We start from the raw sequence: 16,998 nt of genomic DNA, 5'->3' as shown, positions 1-16,998 counted from the left end.
CATTGAGTTGGTGATGCCATCCAACCATTTCATCCTCAGTCATCCCCTTCTTCTCCTGCCTTCCATCTTTCCCAGCATCAGGGTCTTTTCCAGTGAGTCAGTTCTTCGCATCAGGTGGCCAAAGTATTGGAGTTTCAGCGTCAACATCAGTCCTTCCAATGAATATTCAGGACTGATTTCCTTTAGGATGGAGTGGTTTGATCTCCTTGCAGTCTAAGGGACTCTCAAGCGTTTTCTCCAACACCACAGATCAAAAGTATCCATTCTTTAGCAGTCAGCTTTCTTTATAGTCCAACTCTCACATCCATACATGACTACTGGAAAAACCAGCTAGACAGACCTTTTTCGGCAAAGAAATGTCTGCTTTTTAATATGCTGTCTAGGTTGGTCATAGCTTTTCTTCCAAGGAGCAGGCATCTTTTAATTTCATGGCTGCAGTCACCATCTTCTGTGATTTTGGAGTCCAAAAAAATAGTCTCCCACAGTTTCCAATGTTTCTCTATTTGCCATGAAGTGATGGGACCAGATGCCATGACCTTTGTTTTTTGAATGTTGAGTTTTAAGCTAACTTTTTCACTCTCCTCTTTCACTTTCATCGAGAGGTTCTTTAGTTCTTCTTCGCTTTCTGCCATAAGAAATTTGAGCATTATTTTGCTAGCGTGTGAGATGAGTGCAATTGTGCAGTAGTTTGAACATTCTTTGGCACTGCCTTTGGGATTGTAATCATCTGAAACACACTCACAAAGCACTGGCTAATGTAGAAAGGTAAGGAAAGAACAGAACTTCAATACAAAGGAGTTTCATTATCAAAGGATCCCACTTAGAAGGTTTACTGTAAATCTAATAATGAAGTGAATAATATATGGTTTTGGAGAGGACCTCTCCCCCATCCTCTGCCCTGGTAAATCGCTTCCTTCATATTTGACAAATTCTTCCCCTCTCTCTCCCTCCCTCCCTTTCCCTCTCTCTCTCTTTAATCATCTAGCAATGGGATAAGTTTCCAAGACATTAAATTTTTGTTGTTGTTCAGTCCCTAAGTCATGTCCAACTCTTGGCAATCCCAGGGACTGCAGCACACCAGGCTCCTCTGTCCTCTATCTCCCAGAGTTTGTTCAAACTCATGTCCAATGAGTCAGTGATGCTATCTAACCATCTTATTCTCTGTTGCCTCCTTCTCCTTTTGCCTTCAGTCTCTCCCAGCATCAGAGTCTTTTCCAGTGAGTCAGCTCTTCACATCAGGTGCCAAAGTATTTGAGCTTCCGCTTCAGCATCAGTCCTTCCAGTGACTATTCAGGGTTGATTTCCTTTAGGATTGACTGGTTTGATCTCCTTGTAGTCCAAGAGACTCTCAAGAGTTTTCCCCAGCACAATTAGAAAGCATCAGTTCTTTGGCACTCAGCCTTCTTCACGTGCCAACTCTCATATCTGTACATACCTATTGGAAAAACCAGTTTGATTATATGAACTTCTGAGGCAAAGTGATATCTCTGCTTTATAATATGCTGTTTAGGTTTATAATAGCCTGTCATAGCTCTCCTTCCAAGGAGCTAGCATCTTTTAATTTCATGGTTGCAGTCACTGTCCGCAGTGATTTTAGAGGCCAAGAAAATAAAATCTATCACTGCTTCCACTTTTCCCCATCTATTTTCTGTGAAGTGACCTAATCAGATGCCATGGTCTAATTTTTTGAATGTTGAGTTTCAAGCCAGCTTTTTCACTCTCCTCTTTCACCCTCATCAAGAAGCTCTCTAGTTCATATGGTCCATGGGGTTCTTCAGGCAAGAATACTGGAGTGGATTGCCATTTTCTACTCCAGTGTACCATGTTTTGTCAGAACTCTTCACTATGACCTGTCCATCTTGAGTGGTCCTGCATGGCATGGCTCATAGCATCACTGAGTTCCACAAGCCCCTTTGCCATGACAAAGCTGTGATCCATGAAGGGGAGACATTAAATATTCAAATTTAAAAGCCTGTTTCTGGGAATTCCCTGGTGGTCCAGCAGTTAGTACTCGGTGCTTCCATTGCAGGGGGCACAGGTTTGATCCCTAGTCAGGGAAATAAGATCCCACATGATGTGACTCAGCCAAAAAAATTTAATAAATAAATAAAAACCTGTTGCTTAGCAAGTTAAAATATACAGAGTAAATGAAACAAATCACAGATGACAGAGTTATCTTCCTGACCTGAACCACTTTCTTCCTTTGACCTTAAATACCCGCAAAGCATATCTCAGCACCATCCCCTCAGCCTTAAACATTCTTCCTCTAGACTTTTGTTTACTATTTTTAAAATGTGAAGTATAATTAAACACTCAATAACAGGCACAAGTCTTAAGAGTTCCGTTTGATGACAACTGACAATTGTCTACACCCATGTAACCATCACACAAAACAAAACACAGAACGTTCCTATGGACCTCAGGAAATTTTCTCATGTCCCTTTCTAAACAGCTTCCTTCCCTTTCCAATCTATAATTATCTTCTGATTTCTATCACTACAGAAGAGTTTTGTTTTTTTCTTGAACTTCATATAAACAAAACAGTACATGTTCATTTATGTCTAGTTTCTTTTACTTAACAATGGTTTTGAGATTCACCTGTGTTGTTGGGCATATCAGATGCTGGGTACTGTGAATACACCACAAGTTATTAACAAACTTCCTTGTAAACAAACATTTCAGTTGTTTCCAGTTGGTAGCATTTATGAATAAGACTGCTATGAACATTCTTGAATTCATAATTTTGTAGACAGCTGTTTTCATTTTCCTTCATTAAATATGTAGGGGTAGAACTGCCAAATCATAGGATGACTACATGTTTAACTTCAGTTATTGTTTAGTCACTAAGTCTTATCCGACTCTTTTGTGACCCCATGGACTGTAGCCTGCCAGGCTCCTCTGTCCATTGGATTTCCCAGGCAAGAATACTGGAGTGGGTTGCCATTTCCTTCTCCATGGGATCTTACCAACCCAGGGTCAACCCACCTCTCCTGCACTGCAGGTGGATTCTTTACCACTGAGCTACCTGGAAGCACTTAACTTCAGTAGAAAATGCCAAACAGGACTTTCCCTGGTGATCCAGTGGCTAAGACTCCAAGCTACCAACGCAGGGGGCCCGGGTTCCATCCCTGGTTAAGGAATGAGATCCCACAAGCCACAACTAAGAGTTCATACAGCACAACTAAAGATCCCACGTGCTATAATTAAGACTTATCACAGCAAATAAATAAATATTTTAAAAATTAAAGACAATGGCAAACAGTTCTCCAAAGTTGCTGTTCCATTTTGCACACCCATCAGCAATGGATGAATTCTAGTTGTATCACTTCATGCCCAATATTTAGCATCTTCAGTCTTTCTTTTGTTAGACATTTTAGAGGGTATAAAATGGTATCTTATTATGAACTTACTTTGCATTATTTTCCTCTTGACTAAGTGACGTTGACTACCTCTGCAAGTGCTTATTGATCATTAGTGTCCTCTTTGGGGAAGTCTTTGTTTCTGGATTATTCCTCTTTTCCTCATTTTCCTAATGGGTTATTGTAGTTCTTTACATACCCTAGAAAAAAGTCCTTTGATGAATAAATATGAGATATGCTGGAAATATTTTTTCCATACTCTGGGATTACCTACTCTTTTTCTTAGTGGTATTATTTAAAGTGTTAATTTAGATGACGTCCAGTTTATCCATTTTTTTTTACATATTTTTTTTCTTTTAGGATCTTATTCAATAAATATTTAAATACTTCAAGGTCATAGGGATGATTTCCTTTTCTTTTTTCTAGACGCTATGACATTTTAAAAATAGGTCCACAAAGTTTTGATACTCTTTCCTTCAAGAGGTGAGGCTTAATTTTCTAAATGTGGGTTGGAGCAGTGAGTAAGAATATGGTAGAAGTGATGGTGACTTCCAAGAGGTTGTCATAAAAGGCAATGCCACTTCGTCCCTGTGCTCACTCTTTGATCGCTTACTCTGAGGGAAGTCACTTGCCATATTATGAGGGTGCTCAAGCAGCCCTATGGATGTGTTCAAGTGGTGAACTGAGTCCTACCAACAGCCAGTAAGAGCTGAGGTCGCTAGTCAGCAACCATGGGAAAGAAGCCATCTCAGGAGGGGATTCTCAAGCCCCAGTCAAGTCTTCAGATGATTACAGTCTTACTAACATCTTGATTACCATGTTATGGGAGACTCTGTCCTGGAATTACCTAGCTAAGTTGCTCCTGCGTTCCTGACACAGAGTAATTGTTACATAAATATGTGCTGCTTTAAGCCAGGAAGTACTGGGTAATTGTTATGAAGTAAGAGATAATACAGAAGTTGTATCATTTTTGCTTTTGCATTTTAGATATATGATCCTTTGCAAATTATTGATAGTTTCTCTGCATGGAGTGAGTTAAGGTGGTAGCTCCTTGTTTTCCATATAGATATCAAGTTAGAGCCACATTTGTCTTTTTTCCCCCATTGGACTGACTTGGCACTTTGATGGGAAAATGGATGAGTCTATTTCTGAGATCTCTATTATAGGGGGTATAGCTCAGGGGTAGAGAATTTGACTGCAGATCTCTATTATGTATGACTGATCTATAGGTTTAACTTTATGCCAACACTACCCTTTTTTTTTTTTTTTTGGCTGCACCCCTTAGCTGGCAGGCTCTTAGTTCCCCAACCAGGGATTAAATCTGTACCCTTGGCAGTGACAGCATGGAGTCCTAACCACTGGACTATCAGGGAATTCCCCAACACTGTCTTGATTACTGTAGCTTTGTGGAAAATCCTGACGTCAGGAAACAGAAGTCCTCCAACTGTGTTTTTCAAAATTATGTTGGTTGTTCTTACTCCTTTACAGCTTGGTAAGTTTGTAGAATCATCTTATCTAATTCTGTAAACAACGCTGACTAGGATGTTGCGGCTTCCCTGGTGGTTCAGTGGTAAAGAAGCTGCCTGCCAATGTAAGAGATACAGGTTTGATCCCTCGGCTGAGAAAATCCCACATGCTGTGGAGCACCTAAGCCTGTGAGCCACAGTTACTGAGCCTGTCCTCTAAAGCCCAGGAAGTGCAGCTACTGAGCCCTTGAGATCTACAGCCCGTGCTCAGCGACACGAGAAGCCACCACAATGAGAAGCCTGTGCACAGCAACTAAAGAGTAGTTGCTCACCGCAATTAGAGAAAAGCAAAGGCAGCAACAAAAACCCAGCACAATAAAAACCACTACAATATTGTAAAGTAATTAGCCTCCAACTAAAATAAATAAATTAAAAAAAAAACCCAGCACAGCCAGTAAATAAATAAAAATTATTTTTAAAAAAGCTTATTAGGATGTTAATGAAGACTGAACTGAATCTACTTGTAGAGAGAATTCCATCTTAATAATGTTGAGTCTTCCAATCCATGAATATGTTCTATCACTATCTAGTTGTTTTTCTAATGTACATTAGCAATGTTGGATAGTATCACCAACTCAACGGACTTGAGTTTGAGCAAGCTCCAGGAGATGGGGAAGGACAGGGAAGCCTGGTGTGCTGCAGTCCATGGGGTCACAGAGTCAGACACAACTGAGTGACTGAACAACAACAAAAGCAATGTTTCCACCTTTCAGTTCTGAGAACATATCCTTAGATTTATCCATCGGTATCTGGTGTTTTTTTTTAAATGCTATCAGAAATAATAGCTTTAATTTCAGTTTATAAATCATTCACTGCTAATATAGAGAACAATAAATTATCTTATATACTGATTTTGCTAAATTCACTGATTAAAATTGCTTTTTGCAGATTCCATAGTTTTCTGTGTACACAATCATCTCATATGTGAATGAGTTTTACTTCTTTTTTCCTAATTTTTATGCTTAATTATTATCTTTTTCTTGACTTATTACACCTTCAAGGACCATTATTTCAATGTTGAATAAAAGTGGTAAAAGAGAAATATATACCCCTATAACTGTTTTAAAATATTTAGTATCCATAGCCACGGTTGGCAAATGTTTTCTACAAAATGTCAGAAAGTAAGTATTTTAGGCTTTGCAGGCCATACAGTCTGTTATAATTACTGTATACCATGGATATAGCAAGAAAGCAGCCACAGACAATACATAAACAAACGAGCATGGCCATGTTCCAATAAAGCCTCATGGTCACCAAAATGTGAATTTCCTATTATTTTCACATATCACAAAATATCGGTATTCTTTCACTCTTTCTCAGTCACTGTATTACATAATATCCTTTCTAGGTCACAAGCCACACAAGAACAGGTGATGGGCTAGATATGGCCTTCAAACTGAAGTTTACTGACATCTGGTTTAGACCACTGATTTGAGACCTTTTTTCTAATATAAGAATTTAATACAATGCTTCCCTCCAAACACTGCTTTAACAGCACTAATATTTGTATCATTTCTGTTTGTACTGTTTTTAGCTATTTCCATAGGATCACAGCCTTGTCATGGCGAAGGGGTTTGATTAACTCAATGAAGCTATCAGCCATGCTATGCAGGGCCACCCGAAATGGATGGGTCACAGTGAAGAGTTCTGACAAAACGAGATCCACTGGAGGAGGGAATGGCAACCACTCCAGTATCCTTGCCAAGAGAACCGCATGAACAGTATGAAAAGGCAAAAAGATATGATACCAGAAGATAAGTCCTCCAGATCAGAAGTGTCTAGTTTGCTATTGGGGAAGAGTGGAGGACAATTACTAATAGCTCCAGAAAGAATGAAGTGGCTGGGCCAAAGAGGAAATGACATTCAGCTGTGGATGTGTCTGGTGGTGAAAATAAAGTCTGAAGCTGGAAAGAACAATATTGTATAGGAATCTGGAATGTTAGGTCCATGAATCAAGGTAAATTGGACGTGGTCAAGCAGGAGATGGCAAGAGTGAACATCGACATTTTAGGAATCATTGAACTAAAATGGACAGGAATGGGTGAATTTAATTCAGATGACCATTGTATCTACTAATGTGGGCAAGAGTCCCTTAGAAGAAATGGAGTAGCCCTCATAGTCAACAAAAGTAGCCCTCAAAGTCAACATACACATAGTCCAAAATGTAGTAGTTGGTTGCAATCTCAAAAATGACAGAATGATCTCAGTTTGTTTATAAGGCAAACCATTCAACATCACAATAATCCAATTCTGTGCACCAACCACTAATGCCAAAAAGGCTGAAGCTGAATGAAGTTCTATGAAGTTCACATGAGTTCTATGAAGTTCTATGAAGACCACAAGACATTCTAGAACTAATACCAAAAAAAAAAAAAAGAGATGTCCTTTTCATCATAGGGGATTAGAATGCAACAGTAGAAAGTCAAGAGATACCTGGAGTAACAGGCAAATCTGGCCCTAGACTACAAAATGAAGCAGGGCAAAGGCTAACAGAGTTCTGTCGAGAGAACACACTGGTCATAACAAACACCCTCTTCTAACAACACAAGAGGTGACTGTACACATCGACATCACCAGATGGTCAATACTGAAATCAGACGGATTATATTCTTTGCAGCTGAAGATGAAGAAACTCTATGACTGTGGTTCAGATTGTGAGCTCCTTATTCCAAAATTCAGGCTTAAACTGAAGAAAGTAGGGGAAACCACTAGGCCATTCAGGTATGACCTAAATCAAATCCCTTATATGATCATACAGTGGAAGTGAAAAATAGATTCAAGGGATTAGATCTGATAGATAGAGTGCCTGAAGAACTATGGACAGAGGTTCATAACACTGTACAAGAGACAGTGAACAAAAGCATTCCAAAGAAAAAGAAATGCAAGAAGGCAAAGTGGTGTCTGAGGTGGCCTTACAAATTAGCTGAGGAAAGAAGAGAAACAAAAGAGAAAGGAAAAGGGGAAAGATTTACCCAACTGAATGCAGAGTTCCAGAGAATTCCAAGGAGAGACAAGAAGGCCTTCTCATGTAAACGGTGCAAAAAAATAGAGGAAAACAATAGAATGGGAAAGACTAGAGGTCTCTTCAAGAAAACTGGCGACACCAAGAGAATATTTCATGGAAGGTAGGGTACGAAAAGGACAGAAACAGTAAGGACCTAAGAGAAGCAGACGAGACAAAAAGAAGTGGCAAGAACACAGAGAAGAACTATACAAAAAAGGTCTTAATGACCCAGATAACCACGAAGGTGTGATCACTCACCTAGAGTCAGGCATCCTGGAATGTGAGGTCAAGTGGGCCTTAGGAAGCATTACTACAAACAAAGCTAGTGGAGGTGATGGAATTCCAGCTGAGGTATTTAAAATATTAAATATATATGTGTTGTACTGAGTCACTGAGTCATGTCAAACTGTGTCTGACACAGTGGACTGTAGCCCTCCAGGCTTCTCTGTCCATGGGGATTCTCCAGGCAAGAATACTGGAGAGGGTTGTCATGTCTTCCTCTAGAGGATCTTCCCAACTGAGGGATCGAACGTAGGTCTCCCATATTGCAAGCGGATTCTTTGCCAGCTGAGCTACCAGGGAAGCCCTATACATATACAAAACTTGAGCTCCAAAATTCCCTCCTTCTTTCTCTTTACCAGTATCTTAAATAAAAATAGCAGCCATCAATGTTTTATCTGAGATGAATTTCTCCCCAGTTTTATTGAAATATAATTGATATATAATATTGTATTGGTTCAAGGGTACAGTATAAAGATTTGATATATGTATATATTGCAAAATGTCTACACTGTTAGCTAATATCCATCACTCTGCACAGTTATACTTTTCTTTCTTGTGATGAGAACTTTTAAGATTTTTCCATTTGTAATCTTTAAATATTTAATAAAGTATTGTTAACTACAGTCACCATACTGTACATTACATCTCCAGAACTTATTTATCTTATAATTGGAAGTTTGTACCTTTTTATTTATTTATTTTTGTGAGAGCTACTCTCCAGCGGCAGTAGGCGAGCTGCCCATGATGGTGGCTCCTCTCGTGGCAGAGCACCAGCTCTAAAGCCCGCAGGCTTCAGTAGTGTGGCACCTGAGCTTAGTTACCCCTGGGCACATGGAATCTTTCCGGACCAAGAGTGTGTCTGCTGCATTGGCAGGGGGATTCCCAACCACTGGGATCACCAAGTAAGTCTGGAAGTTCCTACCTTTTGACCACCTTCACCTATTCCCCTCTGCCTCTGACAACCACCAATCTGTTCTCTTTTGTCTTCAGTTTGTTTAGATTTCACATATAAGTGATATCATACAGCATTTGTCTTTCTCTGTCTGGTTTATTTCACTAAGCATATACCATTAAGGTCCATCCATGTTGTTGCAAATGGCAGGATTTCCTTATTTTTATGGTTGAATAATACTCCATTGTATATATACATACCACATTTTCTTGATCCATTCAGCCAAGGATAGAACACCTACATTGTTTCCATGTCTTGACTACGGTAAAGAACATGACAATGAACATAGGGATGCAGATATGTCTTCCAAGATAGTGATTTCACTTCTTTAGAATATATTCCCAAAAGTAGAATTGCTGAATCATACAGTAAATTACTTTTTATTTTTTTGAGGTAAATTTTTTAACCTAAAATTTACATTACAGGGTGGTAGAAAGCATTTTCTGTACTACTTCTAGTCAGTAATGAAAGTTATCAACTGAAAAATTAATACGACAGACCAAAAAAATATATAAAAAACATATTAAAAGGCTCAATTTTCAGAAAAAAATCCTGATTAAAACCCAATATTTATCTAGTTCTTTACTCAGGCATTCCAGAAATGAGGTAGATAAAATCACCCAATGAAATAACATAAATTAAAAACAAAATAACTGGAAAACAACTGAAAATTACCAGTTAAAATTATAGAATTTAGTAAACAATGTATTCGACGTCCACATTGCAAAGCTGACTTAGAGTTTACCTAAAAAAGAAACTCCTTAATTTTTCATTACTCAAAGAATATGACTCAATCTCTATCATACATCCTTAAAAGGAATAAGGATCAATTTATCCTAGAGTGCCAGGGTTCATATCAAGCTTTATGAAATGACTGATAATCACATTTCTTCTTTCAAATATAAAATTCACATGGATTGTCACCTTAAATGAGAAAGGCATGAAAAGCACTTATGTGATCTAATATTAGAAATTACTCCATAAGTATTGTTTCTCTTGAGTGTCCTTTCTGCTTTGAAAGTCTATTGAAACAAAAATACTTTATTTCTTTATAGTAATTTCATTTCATGGAAATTTATGAAGGCTATATAAATCTTTTTTAGAACAAATGTGAAGTTTGTTTGAATAGCTGATATGACCAGTGAGAACAAAAGACAAGGAAGGGTAGCACCATCATCAGAGAAGACAAAAGCACTTCTAAACTACCCATTACATGAACACAAATAAGTGAGGTCTTTATGTGATATTTTTGAAAAATATTTTTATATCCAAGAAAATTTAAACAGAATTCAAATCTACTTTGAATTTTATTTTTTTATTTTGAATTTTGATTAAGAATGTTTTCTGCAGAAAGAACAATGCTCAGTTTCTCTGCTTTAGTAAACTGTATAATAAAATATGAAACTCACTAAGGAAAAGCAAAGCAGGAAACTTAATATATCACTTTTAGTCACATATTCTTTATGTGAAAGTAAACAACATCAATTCCAAGTATATTCCAAACTTTTAAGAGAAGTGGGTGGGTGAAGGAATAAGAGATTATAAAAAATGACACTGCTTCTATGATGTGGGTTTATATCTTAATTTTTCATTCTGTAAAGCAAATGAGACAACTGAGACTTTCATCTGGTTTGCCAGAATGGCTCTCATGAGTACTAACATTCTTCGGTTAACATTTTCATAAACTTTTTCCTCATTTCTTCCAAGAGTCTTAAATAACATTAAAAACTATATAACATGATGCAGCTGCTTCAGAAAAAACAGTTTGGCAGTTTATCAAAATGTTAAGCACAGAGCCGCCATATAACCTAGCAATTCCATCTTAGGTATATACCAAGGAGAACTGAAAACATGTACACACAAAAACTTGTACACAAATGTTCAAAGCAGCATCACTCCACTCAGTCAAAAAGTGGAAACAACCCAAACATCCACCAACTGATGAATAGATAAACCAAATGTGGTATATCTTTACAATGGAATTATTCAGCCCAGAATAGCTACAAAGTACTGATATGGATGAAGCACATGTTGGAATCAAGATTGCCGGGAGAAATATCGATAACCTCAGATATGCAGATGACACCACCCTCATGGCAGAAAGCAAAGAAGAACTAAAGAGCCTCTTGATGAAAGTGAAAGAGAAAAGTGAAAAAGTTGGCTTAAAACTCAACATTCAAAAAACTAACATCAAGGCACCTGGTCCCACCCTTCATAGCAAATAGATGGGGAAACGATGGAAACAGTGACAGACTTTATTTTGGGGGGCTCTAAAATCACTACACATGGTGACTGCAGCCATGAAATTAAAAGACGCTTGTTCCTTGGAAGAAAAGCTATGACCAACCTAGACAGCATATTAAAAAGCAGAGACATTACTTTGCCAGCAAAGATCTGTCTAGTCAAAGCTATGGTTTTTCTAATAGTCATGTCTGGATGTGAGAGTTGGACCATAAAGAAAGCTGAGCACCGAAGAACTGATGTTTTTGAACTGTGGTGTTGGAGAAGACTCTTGAGAGTCCCTTGGACTGCAAGGAGATCCAACCAATCAATCCTAAAGGAAATCACTCCTGAAGATTCATTGGAAGGACTGATATTGAAGCTCCAATACTATGGCCACCTGATGTGAAAAACTGACTCCCTGGAAAAGACCCTGATGCTGGGAAAGATTGAAGGCAAGAGGAGAAGGGGACAACAGAGGATAAGATGGTAGGATGATATCACTGACTCGATGGATATGCGTTTGAACAAGCTCCAGGAGTTGGTGATGGACAGGAAAGCCTGGCGTGCTGCAGTCCATGGGGTCGCAGAGTCAGATATGACTGAGCACCTGAACTGAACTGAACTGATATGCCACGTTACAAGTAAACTCTGAAAATATACTATGTGAAAAAGGAACCAGACACATAAGGCAATATATCGTATGACTTTTATATGAATTGAGCAGAAAAGGCAAATCCACAGAGATAAAAGCACAGGTATGGTTGCCAGGGGCTAGGAGAAGGGAGAAAATTTAAGGGGGTTTCCCTTGAGGGTGATGAAAAACTTCTGGAACCAGACAATGGTGATAGCTGCATGACAATGAAAGTACTCAAAGCCACTGAAACTTTTACGTTCTGTGAATTATATTTTAATAAATGAAAGAAACCCTACAAAACAGAAAACAGATATTAACATCTTATCAGAGAAAGTTACCTCCCAAAACAAACAGTGATCTTTTAGTATCCCTTTAAAAACCTTATTGTTAAGGACATTAGGAACATTTTCAAAAGTAAACCTTTCTCTACAATGCTCAGTGACATCCTTAATCCTTCCTATTTGTCAGGAGTTCACATAAAATTCTTTTTTTTTTTTTTCCCATGGAAAAAACCCTCTTGTTTATTTGATTAAACAAAAATAAAATAAGCTGCATAGGAACAATTTTAAAGTCCAAAGAGACACCAACTTTGTTTTAAGGCTGCAGTAGCTGATACATCATCTCCTTGCTACCTTGTCCAGCCTCCTCTGTGGACCACAGCGATACATTCAGAAGCCTGTTAGCTAACACAGGAGTTTTTGAACACTTTCCCATCGGTTCTTCACCTGCTCATTGCCTGTCATGCCTGAGGCCTGCAGTGTATCATTTAAAAGTAAAACTCCAGAAGGGAGGAGGAAAAAAAAAACCCACCCCAAACAAGAACCCACGTTAAAGGTCTGGGGAAAACCCTTCACTTCCCCGGTTCTCCACTTAATGGACAGGATCTACACCACCGCTGCAATGCCCATTTTGAAAAGTGTCGAGAGGCAGTCAGCACCCAGGATGGCTTGCAGCATAGGTTTCTGTGGCCCAGGCAGTTAATCTGGTGGTGCATATTCCTTACACCATGTCTGCCTTGAACAAATTTTAAAAAAAAAAAGACTTATCTTAGTCATTCTAATCTCAGGCAACATGCCCGTATTAATTTCTCCAACTTTGCATTTGCTCTTCTCACAAAAACAAAACAAAAAAAACCCTCAACCAAGCCATGTGTTCTACACTTTCAAATTTAAAGCATTTTGTTGACTGGGCATGACAGCTAATGGACAGTATTAAGCAAGATTCATTAAAAAAAAAAAAAAGCAACAACAACACTAAGAGCCCTCCCAACCACCCGAATATACCTAACATGCTAGTTAAAAACAACATCCCTTACCCACCCACCCTCTCACCTGCATTGAATTGGGGAAAAGAAGGAAAAAAAAAGAAATCTTACCGCCCTAAAAACAAGAACATCCCAGAAATGTGAAAAATCTTCCTCTGAAAAAGACAACTACACAGACTGCTAGAAACACAAAGAACTATTCCAGAGCTGGTTATTTAAGGAAAGTAAACACTTTGCTACACGCATTAACATTCAGTCAGTATGCTCTGGGATAGAGCCGTAAGAAAAATACTACCTGAGCTTGTAAGTTAATACAATCATTAAAAGGAGGTCTATGACCATGTGGATACACCACATAAAATTCTTATCATCAGCTTTGCAATGCTTAATCTGCCATGGTAGAAATCGATTTTATATGATATCTAAAGAATTCAAGTGAATTTTAAAATGGGCAGAATGTTTTATTAAATTTGGCTTACCAATATCATATGTTGAATTTTAGTAAAGGAGAGGAACATGTTTATTTCTAATGAAGAAGATCAGCAAAAGATGAAAAACTTTACATAGCAAATTTTACCTGGTCTCCTTGAGTTCTCATGAACCTGTCTCTGCCATTCATTTTTTAAAATTTTGATATTTAAAAAAGAAAACATCAAAAAAGGCCATGCCAAATGCAATGTTGTTGTTGTTTAGTCACTCAGTCGTGTCCGACTCTTTGTGACCCCGTGGACTGCAGCCTGCCAGGCATCTCTGTCCATGGGGATTCTCCAGGCAATACTGGAGTGGGTTGTCATGTCCTCCTCCAGGGGATCTTCCCAACCCAGAGAACGAACCCAGGTCTCCCGCACTGCAGATGGATTCTTTATAGTCTGAGCCACCAGGGAAGCTAGTACAATAATAACCCCATTAACTGATTCTACTTCAATTATAACAGAAAATACCACTTCTGCTGAACCTAATTTGTTGATGTTGTTTAGTTGCTAAGTTGTGTATGACTCTTGTGACTTCATGAACTACAGCCTGCCAGGATCCTCTCTCCATGGGATTTTCCAGGCAAGAATACTGCAGTGGGTTGCCATTTCCTTCTCCAGGGGATCTTCCCAACCCAGGGATCAAACTCAAATCTCCTGCTTGGCAGGTGGACTCTTTACCACTGAGCCACAAGGGAAGCCCCAAACCTGATCTAGGCAAGGCCAAACTCAGTTGCTGACATAATAATTTTCCCAGTATCCATTTACAATCTTCCTGTTTGCTCTTAATGAGGCTTGAATAGAGTAGACTCTAGATTTACGTGAATTAATTATGTAAATTAGCAGACTAAATGACAGTTTCAACTTAAAGAAATAATATCTATCTGGGGCTTATGCAAACCAGGCAATGAACTAGAAGCTTTATATATTCTGCTCATTTCAGCTTCATAATACCTTATAGAGAAGCTAAATCACTTCCCTAAAGTCCCAACACTAAAGACAAGATTCAAACCAAAGTCTAACAAACATACAATCATTTTTTGCTAAAACATTTCAAGTATGGGCTACAAAGGAATATAATTTCAGTTTAATAAACATTCATTTTTTTTTAAGAGTGTAAACACCCTTGAATACAACTAAATGTTTAGGTAATGAGAAACAAAAAGAGTTCTTGAAAAGAACATTATTGAAGAAAGAAGTGAGGTATCTGGGGAACACGCCATGTGCAGGGCTGGCTATATTAATGCATGAGCACTTAACTATTACAACAATCCTGGGAAGTTAATATTGATACCTCTTTTTTTTTTTTTAAACTTAAGAGGAAATGGAAGTTTAGAAGGTACAAGAGGGTCCAAGGTTACAGAAGTTGCAAGGTATATAGCTGGATTAGAAATCGAACTCAATCGGGCCATAAATATTTACTGTTTACTATGTACCAGGGCTATTACGAGGCACTTAGAATAGAATATTAGAGATCCCCTACAAACAGCTCAAGGGCTTCCCAGGCAGCTTAATGGTAAAGACTCCTCCTGCAAGGAAGGAGCCACAGGAGACATGGGTTCATTCCCTGCGTTGGGAAGATTCCCCTGGAGAAAGAAATGGCAACCCACTCCAGTATTCTTACTGGGATAATCCCATGGATAGAGGAGCCGGGCAGGCTATAGGCCATGGGGTCATAAAGAGTCAAACACAACTGAGCACACACATATGGCTCAACCCAAACCCATCTTCTTTTCGCCCAGGCAGTAAATCATTGTGAAATTGAAAACTCCCTATAGATTTTTCTTGTAATAACTTTGTTTTAAATGATTATTCATGCTTTGGTTATATATGTTAAGTACTTCCCCTAAAGCATAAAGTTGACTGCCATTAAAAACTGAATAATCCTCCAGTAGTAAATGTGAAAACATAAGCAATTCCGTCCTCCTGCATGATTTTGAGCATATTGCTAGATAGAGAACACCCCTTTGGAAAATATACTTTCTATGTTCTGAAGGATGATTTAAACCATTAAGCATTTTACAAAGCTTTTGAAGTCTGTCAGATTTTAAATGACAACAGTGAAATTTCAAAAAGAACTGGAGAAGTCAGCACCAAAGCTAGTTTAACATTAATAATAAGTGATCTAATAAATAGGTCTATGTTTGCCTAGTCAGGTTTTGCGTATTATGTCAGTTGGAAAGCCGGAAGGAAACTGGTTTTAACTCCCATAGAGCCTGTATCATGACAACATCACTTTATCAGAAATGTAGCTGATATCAGCATAAACACTGAGACAGTTTAAATTTAAAACTGATTTTTCTTTCCCAACTATTTTCATAATCATTCATGGTAAAGAACTGAGATGACTTAAGAAAAAAAAGAAAAGGGTAATTAACATTTACTGAGACCCTTCTTGTCAGATATTACATGATTTTTTCATTTACTTCTCACAGCCACCTTGTAAGATATTAACCTTTTAGAGAAAGAAACAGAAGCTTTGAGAGATGAAGTACCTTTTCTAAGGTCACCTAGCTAACAAAAAAGCAGAGCCAAGGTTCAGACTCTGATGTCCATTATTATAATGCTCCATGGCACCACCTGTCAGTTTATTTAACTACGATAATATAATATTAGAACAGAGAAAGGAGAGTATAATAATGATTTTGATTATGAACCATTTTAGTACCTCAAAAGTACTATAGAGTGGTGTTGACCTTTTAAAAATTCCTAGGACAGTCACTGCAAAAGAGAATATACAAATACCTTCAAGGGAGTCCAGTGGTTAAGACTCTACACTTCCAGTGCAGCGGGCACAGGTATGATCCCCAGCTTGGGGAACTAGGATCCCACATGCCATGAGACATGGCCAAAAAGTTTAAAAAAAACACAAAACCCTTCCATTTAAAATAGGCTTTCAAGTAGGGAAAAAAGCAACAAACAAGTTTGAGAAATGCTGGACTTCACTGGTAACAAAAAGTACGACAGTACCTGGAGCCTGCAATATCTGGGTTTGAATCCCAACTCTTCACTTCCTAGCCTAGCCATGGGATTTTGAGCATGTCATTTCACCACTCTGGATGTCAGTCTTCTCATCTGTTAAAAAAGGAAAAAAAAAAGGAAATAATTGCAGAAGACAGACTTGTTATAAAGATTAGAACGATTAATACATCTGGGCTTCTTAGAACCTTAAAATAGTAAGTGCTTGATACAGGTTAAATTATTAGTAATAAAATAATTTCCCTGAGTCTCTATTAATCTGACAAAAGTTGATGTTCATTATAAATCACCAAATAGTCAAAGGA

The 16,998-nt window shown here is 38.1% G+C and overlaps 1 protein-coding gene across 13 annotated transcripts in view; it reads right to left on the bottom strand.

The window, feature by feature from the left end:
* Positions 1-16,998, bottom strand: part of SHLD2 (shieldin complex subunit 2) — a 111,139-nt gene that overhangs the window by 61,747 nt on the left and 32,394 nt on the right. For 9 of the 13 annotated variants that reach the window (XM_061161967.1, XM_061161975.1, XM_061161978.1 and 6 more), the window contains one exon: positions 16,685-16,789. The gene's annotated coding sequence lies outside the window, so the exon portion shown is untranslated. Of the gene's footprint in view, positions 1-3,410; positions 3,560-9,323; positions 9,383-16,459; positions 16,609-16,684; positions 16,790-16,998 lie in introns of those variants that run through there. The other 4 variants (XM_061161974.1, XM_061161968.1, XM_061161971.1 and 1 more) reach the window with 3 other exon arrangements.

This window comes from Dama dama, chromosome 15, assembly GCF_033118175.1.
Source record: "Dama dama isolate Ldn47 chromosome 15, ASM3311817v1, whole genome shotgun sequence".
NCBI classification, from domain to species: Eukaryota; Metazoa; Chordata; class Mammalia; order Artiodactyla; family Cervidae; genus Dama; species Dama dama.
The sequence above is the reverse complement of the archived record's forward strand: the minus strand, read 5'-3'. Positions and strand labels throughout refer to the sequence as shown.